This window comes from Solanum pennellii, chromosome 1, assembly GCF_001406875.1.
Source record: "Solanum pennellii chromosome 1, SPENNV200".
Classification (NCBI taxonomy): Eukaryota; Viridiplantae; Streptophyta; class Magnoliopsida; order Solanales; family Solanaceae; genus Solanum; species Solanum pennellii.
In genome coordinates this window covers 44,837,953-44,858,361 of record NC_028637.1, presented here as the reverse complement: position 1 = coordinate 44,858,361, position 20,409 = coordinate 44,837,953, and the positions used below count along the sequence as shown (strand labels likewise).

General features: G+C 35.6%; 1 long non-coding RNA gene across 1 annotated transcript; it reads right to left on the bottom strand.

The window, feature by feature from the left end:
- Positions 1-1,953: 1,953 nt before the first annotated feature.
- On the bottom strand, positions 1,954-18,072 carry LOC107011448. The gene is made up of 2 exons (XR_001455893.2): positions 17,341-18,072; positions 1,954-2,221 (listed from the first exon to the last, which is right to left on the bottom strand). It is a non-coding gene; the product is annotated as an uncharacterized LOC107011448 (long non-coding RNA).
- Between the last annotated feature and the right edge of the window lie 2,337 nt (positions 18,073-20,409).

The window sequence follows — 20,409 nt, the reverse complement described above, 5'->3', positions numbered from 1 at the left end:
GATGGTACTCAAAACTACTTTTGAAAATGCATTTGGAAATTGGTGTTTTCTCTCATCTTAAATGTGAAAGAATTTACTCTTTAGGAATACTTATTTCCCATATATCATTTTTAAGAAAATGAACTTCACCCTCACTCTTACTCAAATCAATGCTTAAGGCTTAAAACAAGTTTAAAACAATTGTAAATGACTTTTTGAAAAACGACTCAAAGAAATCTCAAGACATGACTCTTAGCTCCACCTTGAATTTGAATTTATGGATTCAATGTTGTGATTAATGTTTATGGATGATTTCTAGAAGGTTATAGGTCATATAGAGTAGTTAGAATTACAAGGAAGTGTTAGCACACTTCAAAAGGACTTAGAAGGTCTAAACGACAAAAAATGGGCGGGGGAAAGCGACCCTGGCACATTGGTGGCGCGGGGTGCCAGACCCTTAGTCAAGAGACCTTATCCTGGCACACTACCGATGCGCCATGCCACCCTTCCCTAGTCCAGTCCAGAAAATTTTATCTTCTCATTTCTAATCTTAATTCAATTAAATTCGATTCTTTTTCTCAAGTTTTCTTCAGCTTCAGATACCCAATACATGTACACAAGAAACTACTTAAAACTAATCTTAAACTAAATAAAATTATCTCTCCTCAATCCCGTCTTAGTTCAAGAACGAAAGCAAAATCAAGAATACAAATCAAGAACATCAAAACTTCAACTTTCTAGAACAATTTTTACGTTGGAATTGATATTATTGGTGTGTGGGTGAAGGAACTCAACACTACGTGAACTCACATACCTCTTTAGGGATTAACCCTTGGCCAAACGACCTTTGATCTATGAAGAAATCTCCAAGAATCCCTTGACATTTCTCCTTTTATCCTCTTCTTGAACAATTCTCAAAACCCTAGGTGTTAATTTTAATTGCATAAATTTAACAAAATCAGTATAGACCTCTAATTACTTACTAAAGACTAAATACATTCATTGGGTAAGGAAAATAACAAAATACCCCTTTTGAATTCGGGTATCTTTCCTTAACCGGACGACCCGACTTCAAACGGGCATATCTCTGTCATACAAGGTCATAATTTAGCAAACTCAGTGGAGTCCTTCCCACAATACAAGTGTATGAACCCCTGTTGCTGTTACTGTTCCCAAAATTGGTGGAGCTGTAAATACTAATGACTTTTTTGTCCCCTGTTGGGTCGTATTGTGACTTTTAATGAGCATGAGATGCTAATTAAGTTCCCGAAGCTGAAGCCACTTGTGTTCCATGGTTGTGAGAGTGACGACGCTTATGAGTTTATTTAGGATTGTTATGAAAGGCTTCACAATTTAAGTATTGTACAACATCATGGGGTCGAGTTTGTGACCTTCCGGTTTCAAGGTGAGTTTAAGTAATAGTGGAGGGCCTATGTGAAATGCAGATAATAAGCCTTGCCCCATTTACTTTGACGTAGTTTCATACTCTGTTCCTAGAAAAGTATGTGGCCCAGACTTTGAGAGATCGCAAAAAGGATGAGTTCATAGCCTTGCAGCACGGTGGTATGACTGTAGCTTCATATGAGGCTAAGTTTCATGCCTTTTCTAGATACGCTACACAATTGGTGACTACAGAGGAGGAGAGGATTGGCCTTTTTTCAAGGGATTGAACTCCAAACTCCACGTATTGCATGTTCGCAGACCTCTAGAGGAAAAAGTTTTAAGGACGTGACTAACTTTGTAAAGAAAGTGGAACGAGTTAGACGTGATGGGCAGGTTAAGACATTGTCTATGAAGTCAAAGATCACATGTAACTTCTAATGTTCCTACATCTGTCACGATCTAGGAGCACCCCCGAATGTAACATGGCGTACTTGACCTCTCGGAGTTCTTATACAAGCTCATAGACATCATTTATCGCATTGACATAAATATTTAGCAGAATTTTTTTAAAATAATTCATAGCACATCAAATGCTAGAACATCGCTTCATATATACTAAAATATCATAATACATAGTTAGACTCTATGTCTCTTTTGCAATCTTAGACTAAAAAACAATAGAGTAGAATAGGGACACAACCCTTAACAACATAAAATAATATGTAAGCTATTACATAAAGTTGAATAAGAACTTGACATAGGAAATCCTTGAATATTAAGGGTCCTTTTCTTGAGCTTGGGAAACATCTATCAAGCCTTTCACTTTCAGAGACATCCCCTAGTCATAACAACTTACACTCTGTGTAAAAAGATGAAGAAGATGGTATTAGTACAAGAACACGCTAAGTATGGTAACCATGCAAAAACATGAAATGAAACAGGAATTTTAGTTAGAAACCACGCATCATGTCTTTTAGTAAACCTTCAGAACATTACTAAACAAGCATCATATAGTTTACATACTTCATTTAGACACGTACAATAGTCATAACGTCACATAAATCCACATATTACATTGAAGGCAGATTCCTCATTTTCATTATATTATCTTTCTACTACCGTAACTCATTTACCCCAAAGTAACCCTTTCGTAAACTTGTGCAATGCATGAATAGTGTCCCATTCCACAATCCACACTAAAGCATCACCTTAAGGTCACCAAGGTGAACATTCATATTACCTTCATTAACTCAAACATATACATTCGTGGAAGTATAACATATCATGAGACACATACTTTACATATGAACCAACATACTTCATGAACCACATACAAGACTCATTCCAAGACAAAATACAAGTCAGGACTACCAATATCATCATGATGAGACAATAGTCAACAAATGCATATTTGAAGTTCACTCTATTAAGATATCATAAGACCTTAATCATAATGTCAGTCTAAGCTTACTATTGCAATGTACATGTGAAGCCCCATAACCTCACACATACTAAGTAAACCCATAAAGAGACCACAAGAATTGCAACTTACTTTATACATTAATATGACAAGTATAGCTGACTACATGCATATCAAGTAAGACCTTCATCATTCAGCCAATTAGACCAACATCATGCATATTATAATAGAAGTAGGTCAATACTATAATTTCACGCATAAGAGGCACATATAATACATATACATATAGAACTCCCTTCTAGAACTCTCTTCAAGATATACTTGTGCAATGCAGAGGTAAAGTCCAATACCCTCACCAACTGTATGCAATTTCTCTTAGTTGATCCTAGTTAGAGTTCATCATCTTACTTCCATTATTCATTTTACTTTAGGGAAACTTTGCCTTGACAGAAACTAGACCATGTGAGCTCAAAATAGAATCTATGTCAAGGAACCCACACCGAAAAGAGGTGCTCATTAACATCATGCTAGCATCTAGATGGATCCACTTGCTAGGTCCTATTGGGTAAATATAGTTAAGAAAGCAGGAGATGTATAACTGAAAACCTCTTTATTCCAATTGGCATTGTAGTTTCCCCCTCATGAGAATAATGGTGAACATACCTTCCATTTTGGGAAGGGGCACCCCTCATTGTCAAGTTCACTCGTTGCTAGACTAAGTTCCCTTTTTGAAAGAAGCCTTTATTAACATTTCTTCATAAAAATATACTTTAGGAGATTAACCCCTCTTATGCATAGATCATACGTTAATGATAAGAATTTCCTTTCATCAAAACCTAACTAATGTGAGAATATCGTTTCACATGGACGTAACATATTCATAGCATAGTCTAGTTTTGAGTACAATTGAGTAACACTTTTTAAAATACCCTACTTTACTAGATTATCATAATATGATTCATTTATGAATTCATGTGTGTGTGTGTGTACATATATGAGGAAACCTTTCACATAAACACATTTACACAAGACATGTTCGTACTTCATTAGTCATATTCATTACATCATAATGTAGGCTAAGATGTATACGAGATCACTTCTAATTCCTTGCAACCATACATTTATCATCATTTATTGGTTATCATGTTCATAGCTTAATCATACTTTCATAACTCAAGTGCATAAATAACTCACCCAAGGAACTATCCTATCACGGTACACATGTGCAATGTATAGGTAAAGTCTCATACCCTTACCTATATTGGTACACCTATCAAGTCATCCTAGTTAAGATACATTTTCATTCTTTCATGAACATATTACACTTGTAGTCATGCATGAGATATATGTGTGTACATATTGGTCAACATGATCACATAATGGCAACAACATGGTAATGAGGAAGCCACCCTCTAAAGATCACACACATGTACAACATCCCTCTAGTCTTGTGTCACACACATGTAGAGTATTTAAGGACTATAGACTACACACACTTACATTACATCATAGGAGACAAAAGCATAGTCAACCTTTGAATAGAAGACTCATACTCAAGCATATAGGACCACACAATCATATCGGGGTACATAGGTAAGAGTCATTCGTAAATAGTACTTCATCAGTGTTAACCATAGAGACCATACCTAACCCTAAGATAATCATTCAGATGTTCATAATACTATCAATACAACCTAAATCATAAACTAGAACGGAAGACTAGACATACAACCTCATGTGTGTGATCATCATAACAACACTTCACCAAACATCAATTTTCCTTCAAGGGAATGATAATAACATATAATAATATACAAGCATGTAAACACCACCACCATAAGTGAACCATACCAATCAACACCATTCAATATCCATTCTATGATAGTAGAGGAAATAGTTCTTCTTACCAACTCTTCAATGCTATGATCATCATTGATCAATTCTCAACAATTCATCAAAAACTTACATTGATAACAATAGCAATAGGCAATTCAACATAATCGAATCATAATCTCATAAACATCTAAATAAAATCACAATACCCACATTACAGGCTAAATTGAGATATTAGGAGGATCTTGGGTTCTTCATGAAATTGGGTTTAAATTCATCATAAAATCAGTAGCTAATCATAAATTCATCATTCTAATGACTTTGATAACAATTTTACAATGAAGCCATGGCTAGTTTGAAAGATGACAATTTTGATCATGAAATTTCTTTCAAAAACCTTTGAAAGAACCCAATAGATGAAGGGTTAACTACGGATAAAGTATTACCATACATTAATATATGAGAAGGCCACCAAAAATTTATGAAGAAACCATTAGAATCCATCCCCTTAAGTTGTTCTTGAGTTTGATCTCCAATGAAGGTTCTAAAGAGAGTTTGTTTTGAGAGGGAAGGTTTTTGATTTTGAAGAATGAATTATGAATGGAGTTTTCATGTTCTTAACCAACTAAAAATAATTAAAATTGGACAAAATAACCGCTGATACCTTATTTGGAACGTGGGGTGAATTTCCCAATTCACCCCTTAACTTGGGCAGCGCTTACACAAAATTACAGGTCCAAACTAAAATGGCAGTGACAGACCGCTGATGGAACGACGGCACCAACCTGCACATCTGTTGTTTGTTAGTGAGGCTCATAATATAGGGGCTGAGATCCCATGTCTAGGTGTGGAGAAATGCGCCCAATCAACGAGACGTCAAACCATACTATGGGGCGTCATTTGCATGATCGTTGATACTTCAAGCTTTTGGGTCCTCCTCAAGGACCCTTTGGGTGGTTCTTGGGGAGTCGTTCCCGGATGTTCTAGCCCTAAATACGGTCATTTACAAGTTAAGGTCCTATCCTAATATTTTACCCACCAAACAATACATATAATATGCAAAGACACGCTAGCATTCCTAAAGATGAATTTTCGAACGTCTTGGTCGTTCTTGGACGTTTGACCTCCAAACCACTTCAAATCAACTGTAGAAACTGCAAAACATTTTATTAACAAGTTATTAAACTTTTAAGGTACATGTGACGCTCTAGATAGCTTATTTCATTTTGAGGGTCATGACATATCATCCACTTGGGAACATTCGTTCTTGAATGCAACTTGGAAGTTTTAAAACACTTTCAAGGACTCAATGACCGATATAGTAGCTCACAACATTCGACATATCATCACATAATAGTCAATGCACCAAACTTATAAGTAACACGAAATTCCTACCATCATGTACAGAATGCAACACAACCAAATAAAACCTTCATTCAGTCACTCCTTAATGCATCAAACGCATAGGCATTTCTCATGTTCATAGGAGGAACATCCTTCTCCTAATCATGACATGATCTTTACATTTTATTTCATTAAGATCTAAACACGCAATATCCTTTAAATAAGATATAGGCATGCTCAACATCGTCACTCAATAGGCAAATAAGCAACTCATACTAAATGCACATAGATCATGAGTGATGTAGATCTACAAAGACCCTTATCACTTAGACAAAATACCATCAACGCCACACATAACATTACAATGTTTATTTATGTTTAAGGAGGAATATACTTCTCCTTAACATACTCACATGTTATTATAAAGTTCATATACAAGCAATGCACAAAGGTCAATTCATTTTAAGGAGAAATTCTCCACTTTTATCCAAATTATGCTCATACTCCCTTCCTTGTGAAGTCAAAATGGTAAATCACACCACACACATCATAGCAATAGAAAGTTAATTCACAGTTTCAATTTTTAACATGACACTAGTTTTCATAAACATGGATCATTTAGGGAAATTCATACAATTCATAGGTACACATAAAGACATTGGCTAGACATACCTTCACTTCTCAAGTGTTAGCCTACATTAACACTTCCCAAGTCAGAAAAGTCATACATTTTCAAAGGGACTCATCATTTCTCATTTAAAGAAAACTCAAATTCTCATTGCGAGGCAAACACCACACCTTATAAGTGACATCAAGCGTGTTCCTGACATCATCTTATGAAGTCAAATGCAATATTAACATATCTAGATGCACAATCAACATGAGAAACATGAATTTGATCAACAATCTATTTCATGCAATAAGAAAATTTTAAAATGTGCATAACATAGTATCAATTAAGACATGCATAACATATGGAGAACATGCAACATATACTTATACACAAGACTCCCATCATGAAACAAGCTACAAGGAACTCTTTATTTCAAGCTTGAGTAAGAATATAAGGAAGTATAGGAATATCAATAATCTTACTACTCACATCATCATCCCCCACTTAGGGTAAACCTATTTAAGAGCAACTTATCTCAATTTTAGGGTAACTTTAGCTTACCAACCTTAATAACTAAGCACATCATCCCTCTCTTGGGATCTAAGCTTATGCACACCCTTCATTAACACATAAAAGTGATTCTCAACATAGAGAAGTTCAAGGGAACTCAACATATGAACATTAAGGTCACTCAAAACCTTACCATCAAGCCACATTATACCAAACTTGGGGTAAGCCTAATCACATCATGCCCTTAAATACCAAGGTCAAGAAAATTCAAGACCAAACCTACAAAGGTTCAATCTAAGCACTTCCTTTGGATGACCAAACGTAGAATCAAACTTAAAAGAAAACTACCACTTTTAAGTAGGTCAACATCAATTCTTTTCCTCTTTCCATGAACTAAGGGGTATATACATCCCTCTAAGTCAACCTTTTAAGGCCAATCATAATCCCAACTTATGGAATAGAACCCTTTCTTCCTTTTTTCCCCACTCTTAGAGTAGGTTCACATATGGACTTATTGATTAGTCATAAGAGTTCTCCCTTAACTAGCATAGTTCATAATTTCATTACTAGGTTTAACACACATCTCCCCTCCTTAGGAGAAAGCTTCCAATCCACACAAGGGCAACTCTGAAACATTACACATATACAAGGCAACATTCATCTTTCACTATTTACCACGTTTCTCCAAAGCATTTCAAGCCTATCTCATAACATTAAACTATATTCGACATAATCATAAGGTAACTTATAATTTCAAAGGGGCTCCATTCAACCATAACAATTCTTAACAAGCTATGACTATATCATAACATGACTTCTCAACAGAATATATCATTTCTAATAGATCACCTATAGTCATAAATGGCATGACATCAAAACATACCAAATTCACCTTCACATGTACTCATTCAGTCATAATAACCATAGTAAGCATCAAACTTCACCTTTTCTCCCTCAAGCATTGAGAGATCATTCCATCCAAGTAATCACATCTAAAAGACCATCGGACAAGGAAACATAAGAGAGATATCATGTAGAGTTAAGTTCATAGTAGGAACCTAGAGTAGTGAATAATGTGATAACTATATCGTCTTATAGCCTCTCACTCATAAATGTGTCGCGACTTACCACCGATGAACAAAAATATACTAGACGTGGAAATATGAGACTTTGGACCCTAAAACCACTTTTTATAACCTCATTCTCTACCACATTTGTCACGATTGGGGAGCACCCCCGGAAGTAACACGACGTACGTGACCTCTCGGAGTTCTAATACAAGCCCATATACATCAATCATTGTATCAATATAGAAATTTAGCGGAATATTTTAAAAACTTTTCATAGCACATCAAATGCTATAACATCACTTCATATATAATAAAATATCATAATACATTGTTAGATTCTAAGTTTCTTTTGCCATCTTAGACTCATTATCAATAGAGTAGAATAGGGACAATGCCCCTAACAACATAAAATAATATCTATGCTATTACATAAACTTGAATCTTAAGGATCCCTTTCGTGAGCTTGAAAAACATCTATCAAGCCCTTCACTTTAAGATACATCCTCTAGTCATTCACCACCTACACTTTGTGTAAAAAGATGAAGAAAAATGGAACTATTACAAGAATAGACTAAGTATGACAACCATGCAAAAACATAAATTGAAAGAGGACTTTTAGTTAGAAACCATGCATCATGTTTTTTAGTAAAACTTCATGAACGTTACAATAAAAAACATCATATAGTTCACATACTTCATATAGACATGTACAATACTTATAACATCACATAAATCCACATATTACATTGAAGGCACATTCCTCATTTTCATAGTATTATCTTTCAATTACCTTACCTCCTTTATCCCAAAGTAACCCTTTAGTAATAATTGTGCAATGCATGAATAGTGTCCCATTCCATCATCCACACTCAACCATCACCTTAAGGTCACCAAGGTGAACATTCATATTACCTTCATTAACTTAAACATATACATTCACAGAAGCATAACATATCATGAGACATATACTTCACATATGAACAACATACTTCATGATCCACATAGACGACTCATTCCAAGACAACATACAACTCAAGATTACCAATATCATCATGATGAGACAATAGTCAACAAATGCATATTTGAACTTCACTCCATGAAGACATCATAAGACCTTACTCATAATATCAATCTAAGCCTACTGTTGCAATGTATATGTGAAGTCCCATAACCATACATAGACAAAGTAAACCCACATAAACACCAAAAGCATTGGCACTTACTTCATACCTCGATAGGACAAGTACAACTAACTACATGTATATCTAGTAAGACCTTCATTATATAGCCAATAAGACCAACATCATGCATATTATCATACAAGTAGGTCAATAAAATAATGTCATGCATAAGAGACACATACATATACATATACATATATAATTCCCTTGTAGAACTCCCTTCAAGAGCTACTTGTGCAATACATAAGTAAAGTCTCAAACCCTCACCTACAGTAAGCAACTTCTCTTATGTGATCCTAGTTAGGGTTCATCATCTTATTTCCATTGTTCATTTTACTTCAGAGAAGCTTTGCCTTAACCAACACTAAGTCATGTGAGCGAAACATGAAATCCGGTGTCATGGAACCCCACACCGAAAGGAGGTGCTCTACATGCCAACGTAAAACATTATGTTAGCATCTAGGTTGATCCACTTGCTAGGTCCTATGGGGTGCACCTAGTTAAGGAACTTGGAGATGTATAATTGAAACCCTCTTTATGCCAATTGACATTCTAGTTTCCACGTCATGAGAACATTGGTGAACATATCTTCCTTTTTGGGAAGGGGCACCCCTTATTGTCAAGCTCACTCTGTGTTAAGCTAAGTTCCCTTTTTCAAAATCCTTTCATTAACTTTACTTCATAAAAATAGGCTTTACGAGATTAACCACTAATATGTATAGCTCATAGGTTAATGATGAGAATGTCCTATCATAAAAACCAAACTCATGTGAGAATATCCTTTCACATAGGCATAGCATATTTATAGCATAGTCTAGTTTAGAATACAATTGAGTAACAACTTTCAAAAGACACTACTTTAGTAGATTATCATAACATTCTTCATTCATGCATTCATGTGTTTGTGAGTATACATATATGAGGAAATCTTTCACATAAACACATTTCGACAACACTTGTTTATACTTCATTAGTCATATTAATTACATCATAACATAATACTAAGATGCATAACAGATCACTTCTAATCCCTCATAATCATGCATTTATCATAATCACAATGTTTATCATGTTCATAGCTTAATCATACTTTCATAACATAAGTGTATAAAAACCTCATCCTAGGAACAATCCTATCAAGGTACACATGTGTAATGTGTAGTCTCAAAGTCTCATACCCTTACATATACTAGTACGCCTATCAAGTCATCCTTTTTAAGTTACATTTACGTAATTTCATGAACATACTACACTTGTTGTCAAGCATGAGGTGTGTGTATACATATTGGTCAACATGATCTCATAATTACAACAACATGGTAATGAGGAAGCCACCCTCTAAAGATCAAAACACATGTACAACATTCCTCTAGTCTTAAGTCACACACATGTAGTGTATTTAAGTACTGTAGACTACACAAACTCACATTACATCATAGGAGAGAAGAGCATATTCAATCTTTGAATAGAAGACTCCAACTCATGCATATAAGACTACAGAATCATATAGGGGTACATAGGTAAGGGCCATTATTCAATAGTACTTCATCAATGTTAACCATATAGACCATACCTAATCCAAACATAATCATTCACGTGTTCATAATACAATCAATACACCCTAGATCATAAACTAGAATACAAGACTAGACATACATCCTCTTATGTGTGATCATCATAACCACACTTCACCAAACATGAATTTTCCTTCAAGGCCATGATCATAACATATAAGAATATATAAGAATGTAAACACCACCACCATAAGTGGACCATACCGATTAACATCATTCAATATCCATTCTATGCTAAGTAGAGGAAATAGGTCAATGTACAAACTCTCCAATGCTATGATACTCATTGATCAATTCCAAACAATTCATAACAAATTCTCATAGATAATAATATTCATAGGCAATTCAACATAATCAAATCATATTCTCATAAACATCTAAACAAGATCATAATACCCACATTATAGGCTAAATTGAAAAAATAAGATCATAATACCCACATTATAGGCTAAATTGAAAAAATTAGGAGGATCATGTGTTATTCATGAAATTGTATTGAAATTAATCATAAAATCAGTAGCTAATCATAAATTCAACTTTAGAATGACTTTGAAAATAATTTGACAACGAACCGATGGCCTGACTGAAAGATACTAATTTTGATATGAAATCTCTTTGAAAAAACTTTAAAAGAACTCCTTAGATGAAAGGTTAACTAAGGATAAAGGATTACCATACCGTATGATATGATAAGACCACGAAAAATTGAAGATTAAACCATTAGAATTCGTCCCCTAAGTTGTTCTTGAGCTTGATCTCCAATGGAGGTTCAAGCTAGTGTTTGTTTTAAGAGGGAAAGGTTTTGCATTTTAAGAGTGAATTGTGAATGGGGTTTTCATGTTTTTAACCAACTAAAAATACCTCAAAATGGATAAAATAACCTCCCATACCTTATTTGGATTATAAGGTGAATTTCCCAATTCACCCCTTAACTTAGTAGTGCATAGACAGAAATTGCAGGTTCAAATTACGGATGGTAGTGACGGACTGTTTAGGGAATGACGGCACCGTCCTGTACATCTGTCATTTTTGACTGAGGCTCATATTTTGGGGGCTGATCTCCCACGCCTAAATGTTGTGAAATGTCCCCAATAGATGGGACGTCAACCATACTACGGGGCGTGGTTTGCATGGTCATTTATTGAGACTGCCAAAGCTATGTACAACCAGCTTTTGAGTCCTCCTCAAGGATCCTTTGGGTGGTCTTTGGGGAGTTGTACCTAGAAGTTTTGACCCTAAATATGATCATACACAAGTTAGGATCCTATCCTATCATTTTACGCACCAAACAATACATAAAACATGCTAAGACACACTAGAACACACTAGCACGCCTAAAGACTAACTTTCGAACGTCTTGGTTGACCTTGGACATTTGACCTCCTAACTACTTCAAATCAACTATACAAGTTTAAAAACATTTTATTAACAAGCTATTAACCGTTTACGGCACATGTGAGTCTCTATATACCTTAGTTGATTATGAGGGTCTTGACAACTTTAGAGTTTCACGGAGGTCGACACTTACAAATCAGCCAATTTAGTAGGCCATGCCCGCTTCTACAAGTAGTTACTCACAAAAACCATAGCAGAATTCTATTCATGATAGCTAGGGAGCAATACCTTTGGCTGGAGACATTTTTTTTCTCACCATTTCTAAATTCTTGAGAACCTGCACATATGAAGAGAGATTTTCCCTATCCACATATTACTAACCCTGCGCAGCAGCAAACTAGAGCAATGATACTCACATGCAACGGTAATTATGGTAGAGTACGTCCACAAGGTGCGCGAGGAGGGAAGCAACAAGGTCGTGGATGCCGGGGAAATGGTAATGCAGGTAGAGGAGAGGCGCAGGCAGGGGAGGAGGTTGTTTTTAAAGAAGAGAGGACTAAGTTTTATGCCTTTCCCGGCAAGAAAGAGGCAGAGACATCTGATGCAAAGATCTCAATTACTACTCTTGCCTCTGACTGGATGGATAATGTGTAGTTTGATTTAGGATCTACTTTCTCATACAGGTCAGTTAAGTTTTCCTTGAGATTTAATGCATTTTGTGATGTACTTGATGCCCCCATCAATGTTTCTACTCTAGTTGTGGAGTGTATCAAAGTCACACATGTATATCGTACTTTTCATGATATGTTTATGAGTTCCAAACTTGGGCTAATATGGTTATTTTATGCATGACTGACTTTTATTAAATCTTAGGCATGACTTGGTTATACCTCTATTTTTTTGTGCTTAATAGTTAAACTAAGTATATGATAGTAGAGTTATTGAGTAAGGAAATGTTAGAGTGCGAAGATGTGTACAAGCCTAAGCCATCTAAGGTCACATCTTCCATTTGGGACAAGAAACTAGTGGGGTAGGAGTGTTCAGCGTAATTGGATAATGTCGAGATGTTTGTATTATTTATTCCACCATTGAGTCTATTATGGTACTGTCTAAATTTAAGGAAGTATTTCCTATCGATTTTCCAGGTAGGCCTCTAGATAAATATATATTCAGCATTGATTTGGAACGTTGTACTTGCCGTATCTTAATCCCTCCTTATCGTATGTCACTGCTAAAATTGAGAGAGCTTAAGTATTAAATCTAGGAACTACTTGATAAAGGATTCATCCATCCTTGTGCTTCCCTATGGGATGCCCCTTTCTTATTTGTTAAAAAAAAAAAAATTGTAGTATGAGATTGTGCATAAATTATCGATAGTTAAATAGGGTCACCATTTCAAATAAGTATCCATAGCCTCGAATAAATGATCTCTTTTACCATTTGCAAGGTGCATCGGGTTTATCTAAGATTGATCGAAGGTCTTTTTACCATCAGTTAAATATCAGGCACGAGTATATACCAAAAGCAATGTTTAGGACCCGCTGTGGGAACTATGAGTTTGTAGTGATGTTGTTCGGGTTGATAAATGTGTCGGCAACTTTCATGAGCTTGATGAATGGTGTGTAACCATTTATGGATTCATTTGTGATTGTTTTTATTGATGACATTTTGGTTTATTTGAATAGTAAGAAAGATCATGCGATCGTCATCGTATTATTTTGGGTGTAATTGGGAGACAAAAGCTATATGCCAAACTTTCCAAGTGTGAGTTCTGGTTGACTTTAGTTGCTTTTTGGGACATGTAGTTTCAAGGGAAAGAGTAATGGTAGATCTCCAAAAAATCAAAGTAGTCAGAAATTGGATCCAACCTAGCTTTGTATCTGAAATTAGGAGTTTTATGGGACTCCCTACCTACTATTGTCGATTTGTGAAGAGTTCTACTTATTTCTCCATGCATTTGACGAGACTGACCCAAAAGAAGGTGCCCTTCAAGTGGACTGACAAATGTGAAGAGAGCATCTAAAAGCTCAAGAATCTTCTGACCACATCACCTATTTTGGCACAACAAATATTTCGGTGTTTGTTATGATGCTTCACTTTTGGGTTTGGGTAATATGTTGATGCTGGATAAGAATGTAATAGATTATGTTTGCTGTGTCGCAGCAAATAAATGTGCATGAGAGAAATTATCCTACACGTGATTTGGAGTTGGAAGAGGAAGTGTTTATCATTAATATATGACACATTACCTCTATTTTGTCATGTTTTAGGTGTTTACTGATTGTTGTAGCCTACAACATGTATTCACTCAGAAAGACTTCATCTCACACAATGAAGGTGGATGTAGTTATTCAAAGATTATAATGTTACCATCAAGTATTATCGAGGTAAGGCTAATATGGTTGTAGACACATTAAGCTGGAAAGTGGTGAGTAGGGGTAGTCTAGATTGCTTGAGTGTATCCAAGTGACCTTTGACCAAGGAAATTCAAACCTTGGAGTCTAAGTTCATGACATTGGGCATCTTAAAGAAAGTTAGGGTCTTAGCCAGTATTGAGGTTAGGCCCACATTATTAAGAAGATCAAGTAAAGACTTTGAGGATGAGAGTTTGAATGAGCTCACAAAGAATATAATGCCTTGCAAGGCATAAGGAGGGACTCTTGATGCAACGGGTGTGCTCAATTTTAACGGAAGAATTTTTGTTCCCTGAGTGGACGACCTGATTCCAAAAATGTTGACATAATCCCATGTTTCATAGTACTCCATTCATCCCGGTGTTGCTTTATCAATATCTCGGAAAAAAATATTTGTTTTGAAGGGTTTTTGACTTTTTAGAGTCGCCACTTAATTTTGAGGAAAATTAAGAAAACCTTTATTTCGAAAGACTTCAACAGATAAAATTATTTAAAAATATTTAAAAGGGTTCAGGGATTCTTAAAATCAAAAGTGGCATTTTGCAGGGAATTGAATTTTCCTAACTTTTAAACTAACTACAAGTAAAATAGACAAGTAATTAAAAGCAAGTAAAGAGAGAGGGGGAAAGAGATTTGGGTCTAAATCCGGGTTCTGTTCGCCTTGACCAGTTTTTGGACCCACCTGTTTTGGGTTTTTGACCCATTTTCTTTTTATACCTGTCCTAAGTTCTAAAAATTAATACAAAATACGAAATAAATAAGAGAGGACCACAAGGGCTTAGACCCACTAAAAATAAAAATTAAAAAAAAATGAAAATAAAGGGTCTTCTAATCCGACGTCTTTGACTATCTTCAATCCTTTAAACTTCGGATCTGTGCGGCGGTATCATGGAATGGCTCGATAGAAGGGAGTTGAGCCTTTTTGGCTCTCTCGAAATGCATAGAATGGGTGATTTTTTAGCGAACTCGAACAGATTTTACATACAACGAAGAACAAAAATAAAAAAAAAACTAGTGATCTTCGAATCATATCTTAAGGATGATTAACAGATCCCCAAATAATAAATATAAGTAAACTGCCACTTAACACCTTGAGATAAAATAAATAAATAAATGAAATGGATAAGAGAAAACAATTGACGCCATTAATTTTATCCAAAAGCACATGTAATAAATGGCAGTAAAATTCAAAACATGTAACAATCTTGGAAATAATAATAATAATGATGCATGAACAACTATAGAAATATTTTAAGTTATTTAAGTTTGTGGGTAACTTTAAATACATTAAAGCACACAGATGGTCCTGACACTTTTTCCCTCAACTATATAAATATTTGAAAACTACTTCCTTTCAATATTAACTATAAATATAGTATCAGAATAAACATAGACAAAAACGTTTACAGAAGGCTTTATGAAGATCAATTCTTGATTGAAAAGCAGATGACCAAGCTAAGAAACATATGTATAAAAGACATTGTCTAAATTAATTTGACACGAACGAGAACATCGAGCCTTTAGCCACGGATTCGCGTTTGTTCAGCTGCTACGCTATGGACTTGATCAAAACAGATAGAATAATGCGAGTTTTCAATTAGAACTAGAGATTTTCAGAACTTATCAAATGACAAAAGAGAAGCTAAAATAACAAAGAAGAAAGAAAAAAAACTTTCAGATTTGAGCTAAAAAGGGAACCAACTTATTATGCAAAACTAGATTTAGGTCAGAGTGAATCCATGCCTACAAGATATCATGTTGAATACTGATAAACCAAACGTGATATTAGCATAAAAATCTACACAAAGTTTGTAAGATGAAGACATGCTGAAATCTGAAAAATCAAAAATATAATGGGAGGCTATCCAATGAAATTACGAGAACAACTACATTAACGATATTGATTCAACTCATACTCGGTGAACCAGTGGCCGGAGTTAGTAGCCCTTGGAACAACATGACAAATAACGGGAGAGTTCAAAAAACAAGAGGATAGCCTCGAAGACTTGCATTCCAATTTAGACAGTGAAGTCACAACAGAGAAGAAAGAAAAAAAGAAAAAAAAATTATCAAACCATTTTGTCTACCCACAAGCTCGTGAAGCCTCATTTGTACATGCTTAAGACTAACTGAACCATGTTAATCTCTGCAAGTTATTCCAAGGAGAAAATAACATTCAAGCAAACTACTGGAAATCAATCCTAGAAGAAAAGTCAATAGGCTGCACCCAACAAGAAATAAATGTCAAATACTAAAATAAAATATATCTACAAAAGCCTAGAGATGCTAGCTTATCATTTAAAAACAGAAAATTAGATGTAGCTATTCGGCCAAATTATATTAACAACAAATGACCATAAATAATTAAAGAAGGCAGCCCTATTCTCCAAACTGGCATGTTGGACATAAACACAAATAGGCATGAATAAATACAATGCACAAAGAGAATAGCGAACAATACTCAAACGAGTAGCGGAGAAACGCCAACACTAGGTGCAGACTTATTGACTTCAACTACACCAACTAATGGAATCATCTAAGAACAAATATAACACACTAAAATATTTAACAAATTCACGAAAAATAAAAAAAAAACGTAATGAGGCTTTTCCGACATCGAAACATATCATCTTCTAAGAAAACAGAGAAAGGTGAAGAGAGTATTAAGAAGGAGATGACAGTACCTTCTTTTGGGCAGCAGAACTGAGAACTCGAGCAAGGAAACAAGCAGCGAACTCCGACACTAAGACTCGAATTTGAACGACGGGTTGGAAACTTTAAGCAGAATATCGCTTCAAAACGCTAACACTATTGCCTCTCCTTTCCCAAAGGTATTTTGATATGAATTTGTAACCTGATTTTCAGATTTCTCTTTTTTCCTTTTCAATTCTACACCTCTCAAAAAAATCCCCTTTTTTAGAACAGAAGACGAGCATATATAGTGGAAGAAATGGGTTTCGGTTTTGGGGGGAAAAGGGTAAGAAGGGAAAAACCAAAATCAACCTTCCAAATTCAAAATTTCCTTAAGGACGAAAGAAAGCTGGTTGTACGTTGTACCAAATCGCAGCCTTCAAACGGGAAAATGAGTGCAACTGTTCGATTTCGTCCCTAGGAAGAGCGAATAGCGGAGATTACTCCAGCTCGACGTGAAGGACGAATTTGGCAGCTGCTGGGACGTACCAGATGAGAAGGATGCGAGAAAGAGGATAAGAACACAGTGTACTGCTTGTAATCCTTGATCCTTTCCGTCTATTTTCACGCTGAAATTGACATCTTGAGCCCGCCCTTGAACGCTGGGGCTGCCGGTTCCGTGAACTCACTTCTGTGTGAGGCACGTGCAAGGCTGCCATTGCTTTTCCGTTAACGTTGCGTGTATTGCCGTCGCTGAGTCTTTCTTTTATCGCTTCCAGATTTCTTTTGGGAAGAGGGGTGCGGGTCGGGTAGATAACGTGACAGGTGGGTCAATTTTTAGGTTGGAAAATTAAAAAAATGGGCTGGGGAATTCTATTTGTGTAATACTTTAAGTGGGCTGGTATATGGGAAATAAAGGGAAAGGGCTGAACGATTTGGGCTTTAAAAATTCCAGACAATGGGCTGTTTTGGGACTTTAAGGAAATAATCAAATCAAAACAACTTCGAAAAATTGACTAAAAATTTAAATAAGACGAATTAATGTCGACTAATTAACGAACTTCTTAATTTTAACGACATAAGATAATTAAATAAAGCAAAATATAAACCAACAAATCAAGAATATGAAAATTAGTTGACTTAGATAATTGCCCAATTAATAGAGCAAAAACAAAAATATTATTTAGGACGATCGGCGAATATTCATAAAATATACTAGTTATATGCATAATTATATTAGCCCTAGATATTACTAAAAATATAAAACTTTAAAATGACTTACAAATTTGAAATTTGTAAGAACTAATTGTTTCAAATCATTTTAGAATTAAGAAAACCGTTAATTAAATATCGAGGAGGTCAAAATTTGGGTGTCAACAAATGTCCCTCATTTTACTTGGATTGATGCAAGAAATTCGAGAAAATGAAATTGACCAATCCAATTTTTGACCGAACACACATTAATCTTTAACAAAGGGACTTTGGTACGGACTTTAGGAATTATGACCGCACCCCAAAATGGGTTTCCTTGGAATACAGCCGACTTTTCAACACTGAGCCTGCCTACATATCCTTAAACTTTAGGAATCAGGTTGTTTGTAGTTCGACTCCATCGGTGGAAAAGAAATCTATTATGCAAGATGACTTTAGGCTCTGGACGAGTGACCAATTAAATCGAGTATTAAAAGAGGCTTGTAACCTCTTAGTCATGAATGTAGCGCGCTTCACACCCATAATTAAGAATTTACACAGACATAACTTCCAAAAATCTTGGTGCATGTCACTCAGATAGGAAGCTTGCCTCCGGTAGACCGAAATTCTGGATGCAAAATCGAAACTGCCAAAAATAAAGAAAAATCCCACATGCCTTCTAACAGGGGTGTGGTTTGATTGTTGTGGAATTCGCCCCTCTGCTCGCGCCCTAAGAGTTTGACACTCTTCTTTGGAGTATGTCCCAGTTCGCTGCTAAGAAAAGTTCCACGTTGTGCTGCATCCTTTTTGATGTCGTCCGCATCAGTGGTATGTTTCGGAGAATTCATTCTTTCGGATGATCTCGACAAAACATAGATAAAACTCGTCAGCATGGAGATGCAATTAAGATGGGAGACAGTGTCTTTTACCATGTCGACACCTAATTGTTCTCGTCGACCTTTGATGTCAACTTGATTGGTTTGACATAAAGCAAATAAAACTTATGTCTTATGTTTGCAATATAATTTTAAATGTATTCTTCATTTGATGTCAACATAAAGGAAAGTTGATGCGGTGTGTTAGTATTCCTCTTGATGTCGTCTTCGATGCTTTTCTTGATGTTTACTTTTATCAAAATAAAAGATTATAGTTGATGCCGATGGATAAATACTTCTCTTGGGATGCACGATTTCCTTTTCAGGCAGTGCATGACTTCTTGCGGGGTATTAATATCTTCCCACGATGCGTAAATTTCTGTGAGGTATGAAATCTTCTCACAATGCATAACTTTTCTGTGAGGCATCAAATCCTCTCGCGATGCATAAATTTTAACGAGGCATGAAATCTTCTCGTGATGCATAAATTTCTACAAGGTATGAAATCTTCTCGCGATGCATGAAATCTTGCCGCGATGCATAACTTTCGGTGAGGCATGAAATCTTCCCGCGATGCATAACTTTCTGCGAGAAATAAATATCTTCTCGCGATGCATGAATATTGACTCGCGATGCATGGTCTTCCGTGATGCATGAACATTGACTCGTGAGGCATTATCTTCCGTGATTCATGAATATTGACTCGCGATGCATGATCTTCCGCGATGGATGAATATTGACTCGCGATGCATGATCTTCCACAATGCAAGAATATGGACTCGCGATGCATGATCTTCCACGATGCATGGATATTAACTCGCGATGCATGGATATTAACTCTTGACGTCATCCTTGATATTAAATGAAGATAGTGCATCAATCGAGCAACATAGTGATCTTCTGGGTGCTTTCTAGATAATCATATCGTCTCCAATGATGATAACGGTAAAATGACTTCTAGATAATATATCGTCTTGATCGACAATAAAATAACTGACCCCTCCGGGTAATCCATAGTATCATATCTGACATTATGATAAAAATAACGTTCTTTAC